The following is an 18,229-nucleotide window of genomic DNA, read 5'->3' on the forward strand; positions in this document are numbered from 1 at the left end:
TTTAATTTTGCCAGCAAGTGAACCCCGGCCCCTGGGGTCCCCTTCCCCCACCCCTGCCTCTCTGAAAGCTTTCTTTGAAGAACAGGACACTTCTTCACATGGGAACTGCACATGGGGACGGCCATTGAGCTTTCTCCTTCAGTGGTGCACAGTCCTAGGAGAGAGGCAGAGAGCAGGAACGGGACACAGGAGCTTCAAGGCTGCCACTGCTGGCAAGCAGAGGGAAGAACTTGTTCACAAGCATCTGAAGAAGCCTCCATTGCTCAGAGAAGCCAAGCTCTCAGGGCAGCCTCTGGGCTACCAGCTCCTGGAGGTGACCCAATGTCACTTTATGCAATGAGCCCTAGAATATATGCTTCTTTGCATCTGTGCAAGAGCTGTGGAAGCAGCAGCGATGCCTCTCACCCCTCTCCTGAGGGGATCACGGGCTTTCCGCAGCCCACATCTGACCCAGAACAGAGGTGAGGATTTGTGGGGCTCTGAACAGCACCTTGAGGTGGTGTGATGGTTTGTATATGCTGGGCCCAGAAAGTGGCATTATTAGAAGGTGTGGCCCTGTGGGCGTGGTCTTATCGGAGTGGGTGTGGTCTTATTGGAGTAGGTGTGGCCTTGTTGGAGTAGGTGTGGCCTTGTGGGTGTGGGCTTTAAGACCCTCACCCTAGCTGCCTGGAAGCCAGCATTCTGCTAGCAGCCTTCATATGAAGATGTAGAACTCTCAGATCCTCCTGCACCATGCCTGCCTGGATGCTGCCATGCTCCCACCTTGACGATAATGGACTGAACCTCTGAACCTGTAAGCCAGCCCCAGTGAAATGTTGTCCTTTATAAGAGTTGTCTTGGTCATGGTGTCTGTGCACAGCAGTAAAACCCTAACAGACAGGTGATATTGCTGACGTTGAAGCTCTGGCAGGCGAATATGACCAAAGTGAGTGGTGATAAGTTCTCAGGTCTCTGTGGTGGGCAGCCGCCTGGCCATGCTTCTCTCTTTGCCTGGGTCTCATTGTGCCCCTTGGTGCTGGACCTAAGCTTCGCATTAAAGAGGATTGGCATGGATGCTTTTGTCTCCTGACCCCTGTGACCAGTAATGTAGGCCCTGTGCACAGAGGTCCTCTCAGGGTCTGGGCATCGGGCCATGTAATTGGAGGTTTGGCTGGCTAGCCAGGCCTGGTCTTGACCTGGGAGCTGAGCTATGTCAAGAGGAAGACCCATCATCTCCCCTCAAAATTACAAGCCCAGGACACAGGCAAGCACAGTGAAAGCTAAGCTTAGCCTGAGACACACACACACACACACACACACACACACACACACACACACACACACACAAAGTTCTTAGTAACCTGGAGTCCCCATCTACAATGGGCCTGCATATGCATCCCTTTCCACCAAAACCTTCTGCTCACTGTGACATAGAGTGCCCTAGAACCCTCCCAAGTAACTCCTCTCCTATGGTTGGTATCCATTCAAACCAGTTCTGATCAGCTGGAACTGGTTTCGGATGCGTGTTCAGGAGGGTGAACTGTGTCCTTGAAATGGACTTTGTTGCTGTCTTATGTTTATGGCTGAGCATGTGTGTGGCTCAGACGCTGATACATTACAGGACAAAGGCGTTCGAGGTGAAGAAAGGCTTACAGAACGCAAGCCTATCAATTACAGCAAGCAATGACTCTCAACAGCCACTCGCTCCTCCTGGACCCACAGGAAGAAGTTCAAGGGAGTGGCCAGGTCGCTTGAGCACTCCAGGTTTTGTAACCCGCTGCTTCCTTGTATCTGGCCTGGACTTGGTTTTGTTACTTTGTGATTTATGCGAGCTTCAACTCTTTGAACAGAGGCTGTGTTAGTTACTGTTTTTCTGCTGCGACAGACACTGTCTTAGGGTTCTCTTGCCTTGGTAGACACCAAGACTAAATCAACTCCAAGAGCAAAAGGCTTGTGTTAGCTCACGCTGCCAGCTCACACTCTGTCACGGGGGAGGGAGGGGGAGCGGGGGGGGGGAGTCAGGGCAAAACTCAGGCAAAACCTGAAGGTTGTACGTGAGGTAGAGGCCGTGGAGGGGGTGCTGCTCTCTGTCTTACCCCTCAGAACTTCCTCAGCCTGCTTTCTTGTTTATCCCAAGACCACCAGCCCAGGGGCGGCACTGCCTCCAGTGAGTTGGACCTCCCACATGAAGCGTCAGTTAAAACATTGTCCCACAGACTTTTCCACAGCCCAATCTGATGGAGGCGTTTTCTCAGCTAAGGTTCCCTCCTCATAAAGGACTTCAGCTTGTGTCAGGTTGCAAAAAGAAATACAGACCCCTTGTCAATTAGTTCCCAGATACATTGTCTAAGGACAACACACGGGGTTGGGGATTTAGCTCAGTGGTAGAGCGCTTGCCTAGGAAGTGCAAGGCCCTGGTTCGGTCCCCAGCTCCGAAAAAAAAGAACCAAAAAAAAAAAAAAAAAAAAAAGGACAACACACACACACACACACACACACACACACTGCTATCCAACTGTAACTTTTCCTTTCTTGTTCATCCCCCCAAATCTCACATTAGTAACACTATAAAAACATAGCATGACTTTTAAACTTCTCACAAACTTTAAACCTTTTTTTCACTTAAAAAGCACGAGATCTCCTTAAAATCCAAAACTTCTTTAAAAGCCCCAAGTCTCTTTAAAAATACTCCAAGTCTTTTCCCTGTGGATTCTTTAAAATAAAGGAATGAAATAAAAGTGAAATAAATACTTAAATAAAAGGAAACCGATCTCCACAGCGTAAATAGCTAATTCCCGATATCTGGAACTCACCATCTTCTGGGTCTCAAAGATGTCTTAGACCAGTCCCTTCGTGTTCCGGTGACCCCCAATTATGAAATTGTCACCACTGCTGCTTCATAGCTGTAGTTTTGCTACTGTTCTGAATCATAACGTAAATATCTGATATCAGATATGCGACCCCTGTGAAGGTCGAGAACCAATGTCTTAGACGGTTTCATTTCTCCGGCTCTGCCGACCACATCACACAGAGCCTGCCTCATAGGCTTGGACTAGCTCCACTCCACAGTTGCTGCTGTCCTTGTGGGCGTCGCATGCCACTGGCTTCTCCACTGCCACTGGGCCGTGTCTTCACCAACAGTCTCTCCTGGGCTCTCTTCAGGGATTCTTTTCTCTGTGGCCTCTGCCTCAGTTCCTGCCCTGATTCCCTTCGGTGTGACCTCCATGTTGTAAGATGAAATAACCCTTTCCCCCAGGTTGCTTTCGGTTATTGTGTTTTATCACAGCGAGAGAAACCAAATTAAGACAAATACCTCGAACGAGGGCAGCTTAGTGATGGAAGTGTTTATTTTGGCTTATGGTTCTGGGGCAGAGTCCGTATGAGCAGAGGAGGCACAGCATGGGGTGACCTGGTGGAGCAGAGAACTGGCTGAATGAATCATCTACAGACAGGGGAGAGGGAGGGAGGGAGGGAGGGAGGGAGGGAGGGAGGGAGGGAAGGAAAGAGAGAGAGAGAGAGAGAAGCCGGGTTGAGATTATAAACTCTCAAAGCCCGCCCCTGAGGATGCCTTCCCTGAAACAAGATTCCACCTCCTGAAGGTTCCCTGACATCCCAAACAGGCCAAGTGTTCAAATACATGTAACGAAGGGGCACATTTCTCATTTAAACCACAGCATTCCATCCCTGATCTCCTGTAGGCTCATGGATAGATCATGATGCAAAATGTGTTTCGTCCAACTTCAAAGGTTCCCATAGCCTTGATGGGGTCATCACAGTGCAAGAGACCCAAAGTCCGAAGAACCTGGAAATACCTAATCTCGATACAGCATGAGAAATTCCACTGCCCCAGCTTTAGCAGCTACCGAAGGGAAATGCTCATCCTGCAAGCATGTCATGCAATTTGATCCCAACCATCGGTGGCCATACAACTTTCTTACTTAAGGGACCCAGGGAGTGTGGGACAGTGAAAGGCACTCTGGTTCCCAGTTGAGGAGGCTCGAACCCCAGAGACCCTGAAAGGGATGGTAGGCTTTTCGCCTGACTCTCAGGAAACCAGGCTGGTCACTAGTTTGCAGCCCTCCATAGATTTGTGGCCATCAGTCATGTAAGAGCAATGCCCCAAGCCCCTCCACAGGTAGAGGACGTGACCACAGGTCAAGTAGGCTCAAGATAGATCCCCATTATTATGAGGTACAATAATAGGCCTGGAGGCTTAGCCAATGAACTTTCCTTCCCAGACACTCCTCCCTGCAAAAGGTATTTAATCTCAGGCCCACCCTGAGAAGTGGGGTACAGTTTTACTCATCCACCTTCCGCCATGACAATAAATGTCTTAAAACCATGAACTGTTTCTTTCATCGGGATCCACCCTGGGGAGCTACAGAGAAGGCCTTCGCCTACAGAGCCAACACCTAATATCCCAGAGAAAGACTCCCTGTGCTCCCAGCAGCAGCAGCAGCCACCAAGCTCAAGCCTACCACAGCCAAGCCAAGGACTCTCCCATGCGGGACTAGCCAGCCCTGGGCTAGATCAAACTCCTCAGCTCCCACTCAGTTCTCAGCTCTTACCCCGCCAACCCAGCAGTGCCTGGATGCCCAAGAGCCTGAGAACCGATGGCCCTGGCCTCCTTACAGGCCTGGGAACCCCCAAGCCAGCTTTGGCTGTTTCCTGTGCTCAAACTGTGCTTTTCCAACCCTGGAGCGGTGTCCTGTGGCTGCCCTATGGCCCGACATCCACCCTGTCATGGTGTGGGGTAAGCACCGTCAACTTCCCCAGTCTAGCCTCCCTGAGCGGCCTGAGCCCTGTGTTGGAGCAGAGTGGGACCCAAATTCATCCTACAGGGAAGGTTCTCCAATATCTGGCCAGACAGGTGCCAAACTGAAGTCTCTTGTGTTTGGAGATGTCATAGGGATCTCAGAGATCAGAGGTGACAGACTGAAACAGTGGGTGTCCATGCAGGAGGATAGTCTCCACTGGCATATACATGCCTGGGTTCACTGGAGGAGAGGGGAGATCCTCAGGGGTCAGACATCAGGAGGAAGAACAGTATCTTCACTGCATGGTAATCATGGCCTGGTGAGGTTCAGGGACAGGATGTGTATGAGAACTTAACCCTCACCCCAGCATCTCTCCTCTCTTTCAAAAATCCTGGGGTTCCATTAGGAAAACATTAACATCTACCTCAGGCACTTCTCTACTGCAGTAGAAGCTATGGTGCATCCTCAGAGCAGTGACTCTAGACAGCAGGTACGCCAGCCTCCGTGTCAAGGGACTACTCCCACCTGTTCTGTGGAACCTTCTTCTGCATGTTTCTGTTTTTACACACGCTGGTGAGTGGCAAACCGTGTCCTGTCTCCATGCACATGTGACCTGCTCCAGCTGGGAGACTGGCCCTTCTGTGTATTTCTTAAATTTGGCAAGTATTCTTTCTTGCGGCTGAGCCGAGGGGGTGCTTGTGGGGTGGTTCAGGGCTGGAGCAGGAGATGGTAGGATGACAGTTGGACTCACAGACAGCTGTGGGCAACTGTGGGCCTCTGACGGGTTGATGTGTCAGCAGGCTGGATGTCAAGTGAACTAGGTGACTCCCTTGGAGACAACAGGGGAAGGGCCACAGGCTTCGAACACAGTGACGGACAGCACAGCAGCCAGGCCCCCTCTCCTCATTTGCTTTTGCACAAATGGCACCAAAGGTGGATGCCGTGACTGTGTCTCCCAGACATGATGAAATCAGACACCAGGAGGATAGCATTGAAGATGGGAGCTTGAGGGTCGTGAAGTCGTGGGGGTGGAATACACAGCCTCATAACAGACACCCCAGACTCTGTGCCTGGCCCCTTTACTCAGGGGGAAATGTAGGGAGGTGACCGAGGACTGAGGAGCCCTCTGTAGACTGGTTCTTCGGCACTCTGACTTTGAACTTCTGATCTCTGGGTTTTGCAGATCCGGGGTCTCTGAGTGCACTACTCAGAGACCCCTTCAGAGAGGGAGACATCCACAGAAGGTACAGGGCACTCTGCACCCTGCCTTGTAAACAGCAGTGCAGAGATCGCTCTGTCAGAACACTTCCGGGAGTTGGTTACCAGGCAGCCAGTGAAGGGAGGCTGGCGATTTGCATATGCAAATTATGCAGGACCAAGCCAAGCGATCTCACTCAATGCCTTTACTTCCGTTTCAGAAGTCCATGTAAGGGGGACAGCAATGCCCGTTTTGGGATTACAGTGTTACTAACAGTGGCAGCAAGAGGCCAGACAGTGAAGTCCACGGTGAGGTGATTTCTAAGTCTAGGCCTCTGCCACGCTTCATGTTGGATGCGACGAAACAGAAGCTGGGATTCTGCCTGGGTCTCAGAGCCCTGGGGTCTAGTGGGCACCCAGTCCATCCTGGACACGATGAAAATGCTGGAAGGCGAAGGTACCCTGGGCTCTCACCTCACAGATGTGGTGGGAGGCTCTGTTCCCTCTCCCTCCATTCCTGCAGAAGCCGGTTGGGTGGTGTGGGAGTGAGCTGCTGAGCTCGGTGTAAGTCAGGGCTATGGGGCGGCTGCCAGCGCTGGCCCCACTGTGGTGTCCACACAGCAATTAGCCCGGAATTGAATTGGGAAGACTGATTTCCTTAATAAGTGATCGCAATGCTGTTGCTCGTCAGGATCTGGAGCTAGAAAGAGATATTTTGTCTGGCCTTATCCTGACTTCCTGCTGGGAATCACGTGTCTACCTCTAGGCTATGCACATCCTCCTGGGCCAGGGCTGACTCACCCCAGAGCCCTGAGGTTGTTCTCCAGGGCACAGCTGATCATTCTGAGAGAGGATACTTTCAGCAGTTCAGGCTGATTCCACAGTCCCGAACTCTGCCTTGTGACTGTTCTGCCTTTGGTGCTAAAATTTGGTGCAAAAGTCAGAGGGGCTGTCCAGGTAGGAAGAGGGGAGGGCTCATGTTTCAAGACCCACAAGTCAGTGGAGATAGTAGGAGAAGGACTCCAAATCTCAGAACCCCGAAGCACCCGAAATAGGGAGACGGCCCAGTTAGTAAATCACTCTCCTTGCAAGCATCAAGCCTGAGTTCTGGGATCAAAAGCCACTTAAAAAGCTGGTATACAGGCTGGAGAGATGGCTCAGTGGTTAAGAGCCCTGACTGCTCTCCCAGGTGTCCTGAGTTCAAATCCCAGCAACCACATGGTGGCTCACAACCATCTGTAATGAGACCTGATGCCCTCTTCTGGTTTGTCTGAAGACAGCTTCAGTGTACTTATATATAATAAATAAATACACTTTTTAAAAAAAGCTGGTATACATCCGTGATCCAGTGCTGAAGGGTCAGAGACAGGAGAAGGCTTGGGGCTAGTGAGTGAGCCCAGTCTACTGAAGACCAGTGAGTTCCAGGTTCAGTGAGTGATCCTATCTTCACACACACACACACACACACACACACACACACACACACGGGGACTATTCAGAGGTTATCAGAGTGAGATGCTGGAGTCCTGGGGTACAGGGTTGCTGGTAGCCCGCTCTGGACCAGCAGCTGGCCTGGCTTTCCCTAGAGGGTAGGGCCAGCCTGCCTTTGAGCAGTTTTGGCAGCAAAATGGTCTTCTGCATCTTGAGCCACGGCCTGGGAGTCCTCTACTGTGTGTTGGGGCAGCATGATCTGGAACAGTTTCTTCTGGAGAGGCTAGATCTGTGTCAACCTTACTCTGGCATCCTCCTGCTCCTAAGACTTAAAAGGGAGGGCTCCAGCAAGGTTGTGGCATCAAGATGGGGGCCATCTTTTAGGAAGCCAGAGAATGAATGACATGAGTCTGTGGCTCTTGATGATTAGAGCCAGAGCTGGGAAGGGCTGGAGATCTTCCCACCCCGTGCTTTCAGTTGTCAGAGCAGGCCCTGGAGCGAAGGCTCAGCAGTGAACAGCGCTTGCTGCTCTTGCAGAGAACCTGGGCTCTCTTCCCAGCATCCACATGGCAGCTCACAAACATTGATAACACCAGTTTCAAGCATCTGATACCTTCTTCTGGCCTCCTCAGGTACCAGACGTACACATAGTGCTCAGTGTACAAGCAGGCAAAACACCCGTACATGTAAACTAAAAACGTCTGTCTTAGTCAGGGTTTCTATTCCCGCACAAACATCATGACCAAGGAGCAAGTTGGGGAGGAAAGGGTTTATTCAGCTCACACTTCCACGTTGCTGTTCATCACCAAAGGAAGTCAGGGCTGGAACTCACACAGGCAGGAAGCAGGAGCTGATGCAGAGGTCATGGGGGGATGTTACTTACTGGCTTACTTCCCCTGGCTTGCTCAGCTTGCTCTCTTATAGAACCCAGGACTACCAGTCCAGGGATGGCACCACCCACCATAGGCTGGGTCTTCCCTCCTTGATCACTAGTTGAGAAAATGCCTTACAGCTGGATTTCATGGAGGCATTTCCTCAAGGGAGGCTCCTTTCCTTGTGATAACTCCAGTTTGTGTCAAGTTGACACACGAAACCAGCCAGTACAACGTCTAAAAGGGTTTCTGTTAGAACATCCCCCAAGGAAGAAGCATCAATAAAGGAACCTCATGAGAGTGTGCTCGGGCTAACACATCCAGGCACAGGCACTGCCCACTGAACCCAAGAGCCCCCAAGCTGAAGGCTGAGAACAAGAGTTGGAGCTTGGAGCCTGTGGCCACGGGGCATGGGCAGGAGAGAGGTCTCAGATAGGCGTACTCGGACAGCCTCAGGTCGGCCTCCTCTTTGGGTCTTTCCGAAGGTTTCCTATTTCATCTCCAGAAAGAAAAGTCCTTTCTGGAAGACCCAGATGGCCAGGAGGGTTGGAAGAGTAGCCCTGTTGGAAGCCACTGGCTCCAGGACCCCACACCGGCACCAAATCATCAAATACTTAGAAATGATGTAGCTGTGCCACACGCCCCCATGCCTGCCCCTCCCACCCCCCCCACGATGGCGTGTACGCTTACATTGTAATCCAAAACAAATCCTGCTCTACACTTTAGTGGTTTTTGTTTTCTTTTGAGGAGAGGGGTTGCTACATCGTATTTGAACTGGACTCCTTAATTCTCCTGCTTCGACTTCCAGAGTAGCTGGGTTGACCGCCCTGCCCTGAAGTCTGTATCATCTATAGATTTTTCAATGCTGTCTGCTACAGTGAAAGAACTCTGAAGCTACCCTGTGCCTAGAGGCTCGTGTCAGGAGGAAGGGTCTGTATCTGTTTGGGAGTATGTTCTCTTCCTGAACATTTCCCATCTCTGGCTGATTGAGTCCACAGACGAGGAGCCTGATGGGGTGGAGGGTCAGCTGTAATTTGTCACAGCCACCGCAAGGAAGGCAGGCCTCATATTCATTCATTCATTCATTCATTCATTCATTCATTCATTCATTCATTCATTCATTCATTATAGCTGCAGTTTGTGCTGCTAGTGAGCATCTTGTGCTGCAGGGTTCAGAGTCAGGCAGGTGATGGGCTACCTCAGGCCACTGACAAGGGAGCCAGCCCTGCACCTCCCTGTGTGGCCTGGTCTCTTGCCACTATCCCAGAATCACGTAGGAGACAACGCCCTGGAGACAACTGTGAGGAAGTTTCTAGACTGGGTTAACTGAGGTGGACAGACTCTCCACACATGAGAGCGGTGCCAAGTCAAGGCCTTGAGGCCTGGATTGAATAAAAAGGAGCCATCAAGCTGGGCAGCCTCTTCGTCTGACTGGATACCCTGTGATCAGCTGCCTCAGCCCCGCCCCCAACCCATCCTGTGGTGGAATGTACACCCAGATTGTAATCTGAAACAAACCCTTCCTTCCTTGACTCGCTTTGGCCAGGTGTCCTGTCACGGTAGTGAGACCAGTCTCCAAGGTGGCTCCTTCTGGGTGAGGAGTGGGTATGAGGGCTCCCTCTGTGAGTGACATCACACTGGGTGTGATCGGGGGCTGCGGGGATCCCAGGGGAGGCGTCCATGGGCTCTCGATGAGAAGGTTGCTCTTTGTGAAAGGAAAACGCATGCCCTCTTGGGGTTATGTGATAGAAGGTGCCTGGGGCTCCTCACAGAGCTGAGTGAGACCCCAGGGATTTAGGAAGGGAGTGGACACTTCTTTAAAAGATGCTCTCATGCCAGCAACCAGAGAACAGCCGTTACCAGCTGCCAGGCTAGCAAGAGCAGCTGTGATATCCAGCCAGGCATCTCAAGAATCCTGCATACACAGTAAGGAAAGGTGGAGACAGTCCCCAGGAAGGCTCCCTGGTACAGGGGTGTTCGTAGATCCTTCTCGAATCTCTCACAAGCCTGTGACAAACCCTTTGGTCTCTGACAGATGTCTCTATAAAACTTTGGCTTGTCAGCCAATCAAGTTACAAGAAAAAATTGCAAAACCAAAACAAAACCCCCCAAAAGGTCTGGTAATGCTTTAAGTATGTCTGTGGTTGTGTGTTGGTGTGAGTTGGAATCAAACAAACGATCCATTTCTGGGGTAAGGTCTTAGGTGGGTCTTGAGCTCTGTGTTCCTCTTTGAAATCTAGGGGAAAGACCAGAGCTTGGGGCTGAGGGCCTGGAAGAAGAGCCTTGGGGACACCAAGGTCTTCCTTAGCAGGGGAGGGGCTAAGAGGAAGCCTTCTGGGGAGGGCTCACTGCGGGTTGGGGTGGGGGGCCAGTCTTGTCTGCTGAAGTGAGGAGTTTTTTGGCCTGTAGTGAGCGCCCAGCACAGCATGCCCCTTTGAAATACCACTGGGCCTGGAACATTCAAACATTGTTCAAGAAAAAAACCACGACCAAGCTCCATTCATTCATCTTGAGAAAATTGTCCCCGTTCTTGACACGTTGTATGGGACAATTTAATAAATGAATAAATAAATAAATAAATAAATAAATAAATAAATAAATAATAAAAACACAGCTTTGAACCAAACCGCCCAATTTGTTGAAAGCAACCTGTGGCGTTATGACAGATGTGATTTTGACTAACGAGAGCCAACCGGACGGGAGCGGGGTGTTCAATTATGGATGAGCTAATTACAGGAGCACGGTGCGTTTAGATTGCCACCCCAGCTTGCCTCTCTCCCTCTGACTGGGTCCAGCCTGCTCGTTAGGATAATTAATGAGACCTCAGCCTTGCGTTTATTTCGTCAGGTACAAACTACCACTTAATTTTCTGACTTGCTACCTACCATGTGGCTTGCTTGTGGTGGGTGGAGGAATCCGAGGGATGTGCTGCCCCCTGGGGTCTCGGGGTTTAATGAAAGCTCCTCCCCTTAGCTTCGCAGAGCAGAGTGCCCCTTTCCATTAGCAGGGGCGATTTTAGCACAGATTTCCAGAGCACTCTGTGGACACTGGCCAGTTGGAGGACAGGCAAGGTTGAAGTCCTGGGGGTAGCTTTGAGAAAAGCCACCTCTAGACAGTGGCTGGGGGTGGGGGGGCAGTTGTTGGCACAGGGTCTCTGAGTTTCTGGCTGGGGCTGACCTGTCTGGCAGTGTTAGCCTCTGGAAGGAGCTAACCGAAGGGCCTTTTCCTTCCTTTTCTTTACAAAGGTAAAAATAGCAGCCAATCACATCACACATTTACAAAGTTCGGGCACTGAGGCCTTTTACCTGAATGTGCTATTTAATCCTTGGAGCCTTCACGTCTGGTGACATGCAAATGACCAAATTCAGGCCGAGAGGAGCAGAATAATTTGTCTAGTCTCCCAAAGCTTCCAGCATCAGAGGCTGGAGTGGATCTGAGACAGTCAGACTTCAAAGCTCCCATCCTAACCACGCTGCCACACCACCTGCTGAGCAAGGCCGGGGGGGGGGGGGGGGCGGGGGGGAGGCAGGGCGAGGGTGGGGGTGGGGGCGGGGCTCTAGGGAGCTGGCCGCGTGCAAAAGAACGAGGCTCTTCCCCGCCTGCATTTGCACCTTGGGAGTAAGTTTAACGCTGCTTCTGTGGTCGGCTGTGCTAGCACCCTCACCCCACACTGAAAGTGTAACCGAACTTTCAAGAGTCACCATAGGTTCGCCCTAAAACTTAAGGCTAAGGCTATCAGATCACAGCTTTTGTCTTTGCAGCGAACAAACGTTGCCCATTACATAGGCAGGTAGTGGGCTGTGGGTTATTTTTGGTACAGAATCTCCTTTGAAGAGTCTGATTCCCTTTCTTTCGCTTGCATGATATGCTTATTAATATGCCTTTAAGATTTCTCCTGCCTCCCTGTGACTCTAAGAGGTCTCTGGGATTTAATTTAAAAAACCCCGACATAATGTCCTCCAGCTCTTCCCGTTTGGCTGCAAATGATAGGATGTTGGTCTTTCTATGGCTGAATAATATTCCAGTGCATGTGTGTGTATGTGTATGTGTGTTTATGTGCATGCTTGTGTGTGTGTATGTGTGCATGTGTGTGCATGTGTGTGTATTTGTGTGTATGTGTGTGTAGGTATGTGTATGTGTGTATGGGTTTATGTATGTGTATGTGTGTGTACATGTGTATGTGTGTGTGTACTTGTGTATGTGTGTATGTATCTGTGTATGTGTGCATCTGTGTGTGTATATGTGTGTGTGACTGTGTGTATGTTTGTGTGTGTGTGACTGTGTGTATATGTATGTGTATGTATATATATGTGTGTGTGACTGTGTGTATATGTATGTGTGTATGTGTGTATATGTGTATGTGTGTATATGTCTGTGTGCATGTGTATGTATATGTGTGCATGAGAGTGTGTGTATGTGTGTGTGTGCTCGTGCGCACACACATGCTTATTTGTTGTTTTGAGAAAGGACCTCGTGTGGTCTGAACTGGCTTCACATTCTCTCTGTAGCTCAAGAAGACCATGAATTCCTGATCCTCCTGCTTCCACGTTTTATTTCTCACGCTCCTGTCAATGACATTTAGACTGGCTCAGAGTATCTGGCTGTTGTGAATACAGAGGCAGGAAACACAGGCAGCAGGCATCTCTGTGACCTGTTGACACTGTGTCCTTTGAGTGCACACTCCAAGGTGACATGCTTTGATTTTTATTTTTAAATAGTTTACTTTTTAACTCTGAGTCTCTGTGTGGGTATGTGCACATGAGTTTCAGAAGCCAGAAGAGGGTATCAGGCCCCTTGAAGCTGGACTTACAGGTGCTTGTAAGCTGCCAGTCATGAGCGCTGGGAAGCAAACTCAGGTCTTCGGCAAGAATGGTGTGTACCAGACTCTGAGGCTCATGCACCCTTTAGTTTGGAGGGACGGACAAACTGCATTTGGTTGGTGGAGGGCGCTGTTGGTAAGGAGAAAACATAAACAGGCAAACCGGATGTAGCTCTTACTGGACCTGTTCTCACAGTGTGTGATGCTGTGGAACACAGGGAGATGTCACAGTAGCAAACACTGTGGCTGCTGTGTTGAAAAGCTAATTAGAACTATCAGAGATGCCAGGCTGGGCCCCTGAGTATCCAGCAATGCCTGCTCTTGGGAGTGATAATGACAGGACCCAGTTCTTAGCCAGTGATGGCTCTGAGTAGTCATAAAGGTGATGAAACTCCACAAGATCCCCAGCAGGATGGAACAGTTTTCCTACCCACCTTCCTTGGAAGCAAACCCCAACAGGAACCTGAAGGAGCGATCCCATGACTCCCTTGGCTCAGGGATCCCATGACTCCCTTGGCTCAGGGATCCCATGACTCCCTTGGCTCAGGGATCCCATGACTCCCTTGGCTCAGCAAGATGGTGAGTCTTCAATGCTCTCCCAGATCACCCACCAGAAGCTTCATGTTACTCTCCAGTGGGGCAGGGAGAGGGAGAGGAGAGAGGGAAGGAGAGAGGGAACAGTGTGTGTGTGGGGAAATGAGTCACACAATATAAAGAAAGAGAAGAGGGTGCAGAGACCAAGAGAGAAGACAGAAAAGACAGGGAGATAAGAGAGAGATACAGAAAGAGGGAGAGAGGGACCAAGAGGGAGAAAGGGAGAGTCACAGAGACACACACAGAGACTAGAGATAGTGATTTACATGAAAAATACAGGTAGAATAGAAGAGACAGAGAAGCAGAAGGAGACAGAAATAGATGACAGACAAAGCAATGCACGTACACACATGCACATACCCATGTGCACACACATGCACACACACATGCACACACATGCACACATGCATACACACACATGCACACACATGCATACATTTGCATTCATTTGTGTACACATGCACACACATGCACACACATGCACATGCACACGAAAGAGAGAGAGAGAGGGAGAGAGAGACTTGTAGTGTGTAGATCCCAAAGATCAGAGAACAATCAAGCTCTCTTTCTTGAGTATGTGCCCTTGGAGCAGCCTGACACATGTCTGTCTTTAACCTCACCCTACATTGATATAGGTGGGAGGAAGATGGCTGCCCCAGGGCTTGTGTGAGCCTTACCTCTTGGTCATTTTCTTGCTGAGCCCTCTTGGGCTTCTCTTAGGTCCCTGTGGAAGGGCCAGGAAGATTGTGTTCCTGATTCCCACCCAGTGGCCCTGACCGCTACCCAGCATCCCTCCTCTACACACCCAGTTCCCAGTTCACTCATGTCCCCGAAGCCCGTGTGATTACATCCTCCAGACATGGGTGTTTTCATGGCTGTTGCTCATGGCAGTGGGAGGCTGGCAGTAAACATAATTTATCGGGGGAGGGGGCGCTGTTGATGAATCCCTGCTTATTGCAAACAGTAAATTGAAGGTGAGTACATCTACCTTTATTCTCCACCCGGGGAGCAATAACGGATCACGGAGAACTCCGGGGAGAAGAGGGACAAGATACGGAGCAGTCATTCAGTTTGCTGGTCTTTCCAGCCACCTCATAAAAATTAAGGAATAATTTTTCAAAGAGATAAGGGCTTTAGGGACAAGAAAATCAAAACAACCAAATTGTTCCTGCCCGGAGGAGGTACATGCGGGATGGGAAGGGATTTCTTTTCCCATTTTTAATTTACAAGAACCTTGTAAACTACAAATTAAAGGAACAACAGCAATTCCAAAGGCTTGATTCATTAAGCCTTTATTTACCCCAATGCCTCTGAAGAAAAATCATCTGCCTACTGAGTGTGAGTTATGGGCTTAGAGCTGGTGTCTTCCCCGGAGATCCTCAGACCCTTTGCAAGGTGGAGAGGCTGTGTGCCCAGCAGAGGTGGTGCCTCACAGATGCTCAGGGCATTGTCCTTGAGGGAGGGCAGACTCAAGACCTCTATCCCAGACATTTACTCCTCGCCTTGGAGATTCTTCATCAGTTCTCATATCCTTGACTCAGTCAGCCTAACGCCACCACCGTCAGCCCCGTCCACCTCTCCTCCTCTGAACTCAATTATCTACGATAAGCCTTGGTCCAAATCTATCAAACGAAAAAAATCCCATCTCTCTACAGCCAGCTTGAGAGTGCTCGGAGCCAGAGTCCGCACCCGTGCCCTGCATCCTCAGATCCCAGCTGTGCAGGTGACAGAGTCACAGTGGATGTGACTGGGTTCTGGCAAAGCCACTTTCTCTGTCTTTGTTTGTCCATCTCTAAAATAGAGCGATGTTCCTGTCTCTGGCTTGGGAGTGAGTGTGGAGTGTGAATCTTTCGCCTGGATACGCCGAGGGCTGTGAGGATGAAGATCTGGCTGGGCTGGAGAGTGGGGGTGAGCAGCTGAGCTTGGGAGGAAGTCCATGAGAAGTGATGCCTTGGATCAAGGTGTCAGAGGCTATGGGCTGCAGATTGTAGGCAGATGCAGGGTATAGCCATGGCCTCAGAGTATGTCCTCATGTCCCAGAGTGATGGGATATCTCGTAAGGAAGAGCATGGTGGTCCTGCAATCAGACAGACCCAAACAACTGCTCAGTACTGAGCCATGAGCTCAGTGGGCTTCCTGGGAAGTACTTCTCTCTCGGGTCTTCCAAAAGGGTCAGGACAGGTCAGGTATTTGAGTCTGTGTCTGCTTGTGGCTTATATATCATGCTTCTTTCCCTGAGGGGGTCCAGAAACCTTTGGAAGCACGCATCAGTGCCTCCCGGATCCCAGGAAGCGGCCTCAGTCATGGCCAGCCCTGTCCTCACGCCTCCGCCTTACGTGTGATTAAGTTATTACCCCATTTGTTTTAAAGACTTGTCTTATCGCCTATTTACAAGACTTATGGGTTTCTCATTACAGCCTTTGATGGGACTCAAGCTAAAGCACTTGCTGTTCACTCCGTCCAAGCTCTGCCTATAAAACGGGAGAGTGGAAATGTGTAGGGACGAGTGGAGCTTGCTTCAGGGCCGCAGGGCCATGTAGGTGGCATCCACCCACCTTCTTGAGAGATTTATCGACGTTATATGCGCTGAGCCGTTGTGAATCTCCCAATGGGTCTGAGGGGGACCAGGTGGGTACGAGGCACAGCTAGGGGCTGCAGAGATGGCTCAGTGGTTAAGAGCACTTGCTGCTCTTACAAAGGACCCAGATTGGAGAACCGACACCTTTGCCAGGTGCTCACGTTGGTTTGTAGTTCCGGTTCGAGGGAGTTCCACACTCTCTTCTGGCTCTATGCTCTCCATGGGCTCTGCAAGCTGGTGGAACATGTACAGACAACAGTCACACACATATAAATTAAAATATTAGTTTTAAAAAAAGACTCGGTAAGAATCACCTAAGTGAGAGAAGTGTCCTCTCCCGCTGTAGAATGCTTTCCTGTTGCTGAGGTAAATACCATGAGTAGAAGCAACATGGGGAGGGAAGGATGAATTTGGTTTGTACACGGTGATGAACGGAAGCAGATGCCAGGGAGGGACGCTGCTTACCGGCTTGTTCTCCCTGGCTTGCTCAGCTTTATTTTTTTATAAATCCCAGGAGCCCACCTGCCCAGAAGTGGTACCACCCACAGTAGGCTTGGCTTGCCCACATCAATCATTCATTAAGAAAATGCCTACGGGCTTCCCCGTGCGCCAATCTGATGGAGGCATCTTCTCAACTGGGGGTTCCACTCCCCAGATGACTCTGGCTTGTGTCGAGTACAAAAACCAGCCAGCGAATCCCCTAAGAGCCTTCATTCTAGTGCTAGCTTCAGCATTTGAGGGTCCCTGGGCCACTGCTGGGCTTGGAAGGTCACTGGGAGGACACACAGATATGGCTGTGCACTGATACTCAGGACTAGCATTTCCCCAGTACAAGGGACTCAGACTAACATCAGCTGAGGGCTCTGAGGAGTGGGCAGAGTCCTGCAGGCTCCCTGTCTCCTTTCTCCAGAGAAAGGGACAGAGTTCCTCTGTGAAGCGACATCCGAAAAGTGCTTGGAACACCCCCTTGTGTCCCCACGCCCGCCGAGCTCTGTGGTCTCTGTTCGTGGGTCAGTGTCCAGTTCTGGCACCTCAGAGCTGTGGCATGTGCAGAGCCAATGACAGAGCAGGGTTGGGCTAGCCCCTCCCTTTGCAGACGTCCTCCCTGTGGCATCAGTGGCAACTCTAGACTCACACACACAATGCTGCACCTGTGTCTAACTTTCAGTCTTCACTGCCACCCATAAGCACCACAGCCACGCTCCCTCTGTGGCTGTGAACTACATACAACATGCCTGAGGGCTTCTAAGTGCTCAGCAGGGCGGTTGTCTCTCTTTCCCAGGTCTCCACCACGTGCACATGGCCTTGGCTCTCAAGGGTACCATCATGTCTGTCTATCTGTCTGTCCTGTGGGGAGAAGCTGCCATGACTCTCCTGCCAAGCCTCTCCATGGCTCTTGAAGACTCCCCCCTCCAAACCTTCATCTGGCGGTCCTTCTGTAGGATTGGAGATGCTCTAGATAGGGTCGCTCAACTTCCTCTGGACACCTGCTGCTTTTTACCTCAGTACCAGGGCTGCTGAGAACCGGGGAGCTCAGGACCCAGATGTTGTCACTGCCAACTGTGCTTTGGCGGTGGCGGCGGCGGCGGTGGCGAGGCAGGTGGGTGGATGGTCCTGCTGGGATCCTGTCTGTGACTGTCTGGAGTACATGGCCTGGTGGCAGTTCTTGTCCTGGGGAGCCCCAGCGGAGCGCGCGCGAGGAGACGGGATGTCTGAGCAATTGTCCTTTTAACGCCTTTCCTTCCTCAGTCTGTTTCCTTGCGGCTTCATTAGCTCTTTTTGGGTTTTGGTAAGTTTCAGGCACCATTGAACGCAAGATCATTTATTTTATTAGGCGATTTATTTTCCGGTTACATTTTTAAAGGTCAATTAATCAATCTGAGAGGAGGGGTGGGAGATGAGACTCCAGGGCTCCAAGGATCTCCCGGGATCTGCCCAGCAGCACTGAGCCCTTGGGTGGAGGTGGGCTTCTTTCCCCTTCTGACTTGGAGAAATGGAGGGA

The sequence above is a fragment of the Rattus rattus genome, chromosome 1 (assembly GCF_011064425.1).
Source record: "Rattus rattus isolate New Zealand chromosome 1, Rrattus_CSIRO_v1, whole genome shotgun sequence".
In the NCBI taxonomy this organism is placed as follows: Eukaryota; Metazoa; Chordata; class Mammalia; order Rodentia; family Muridae; genus Rattus; species Rattus rattus.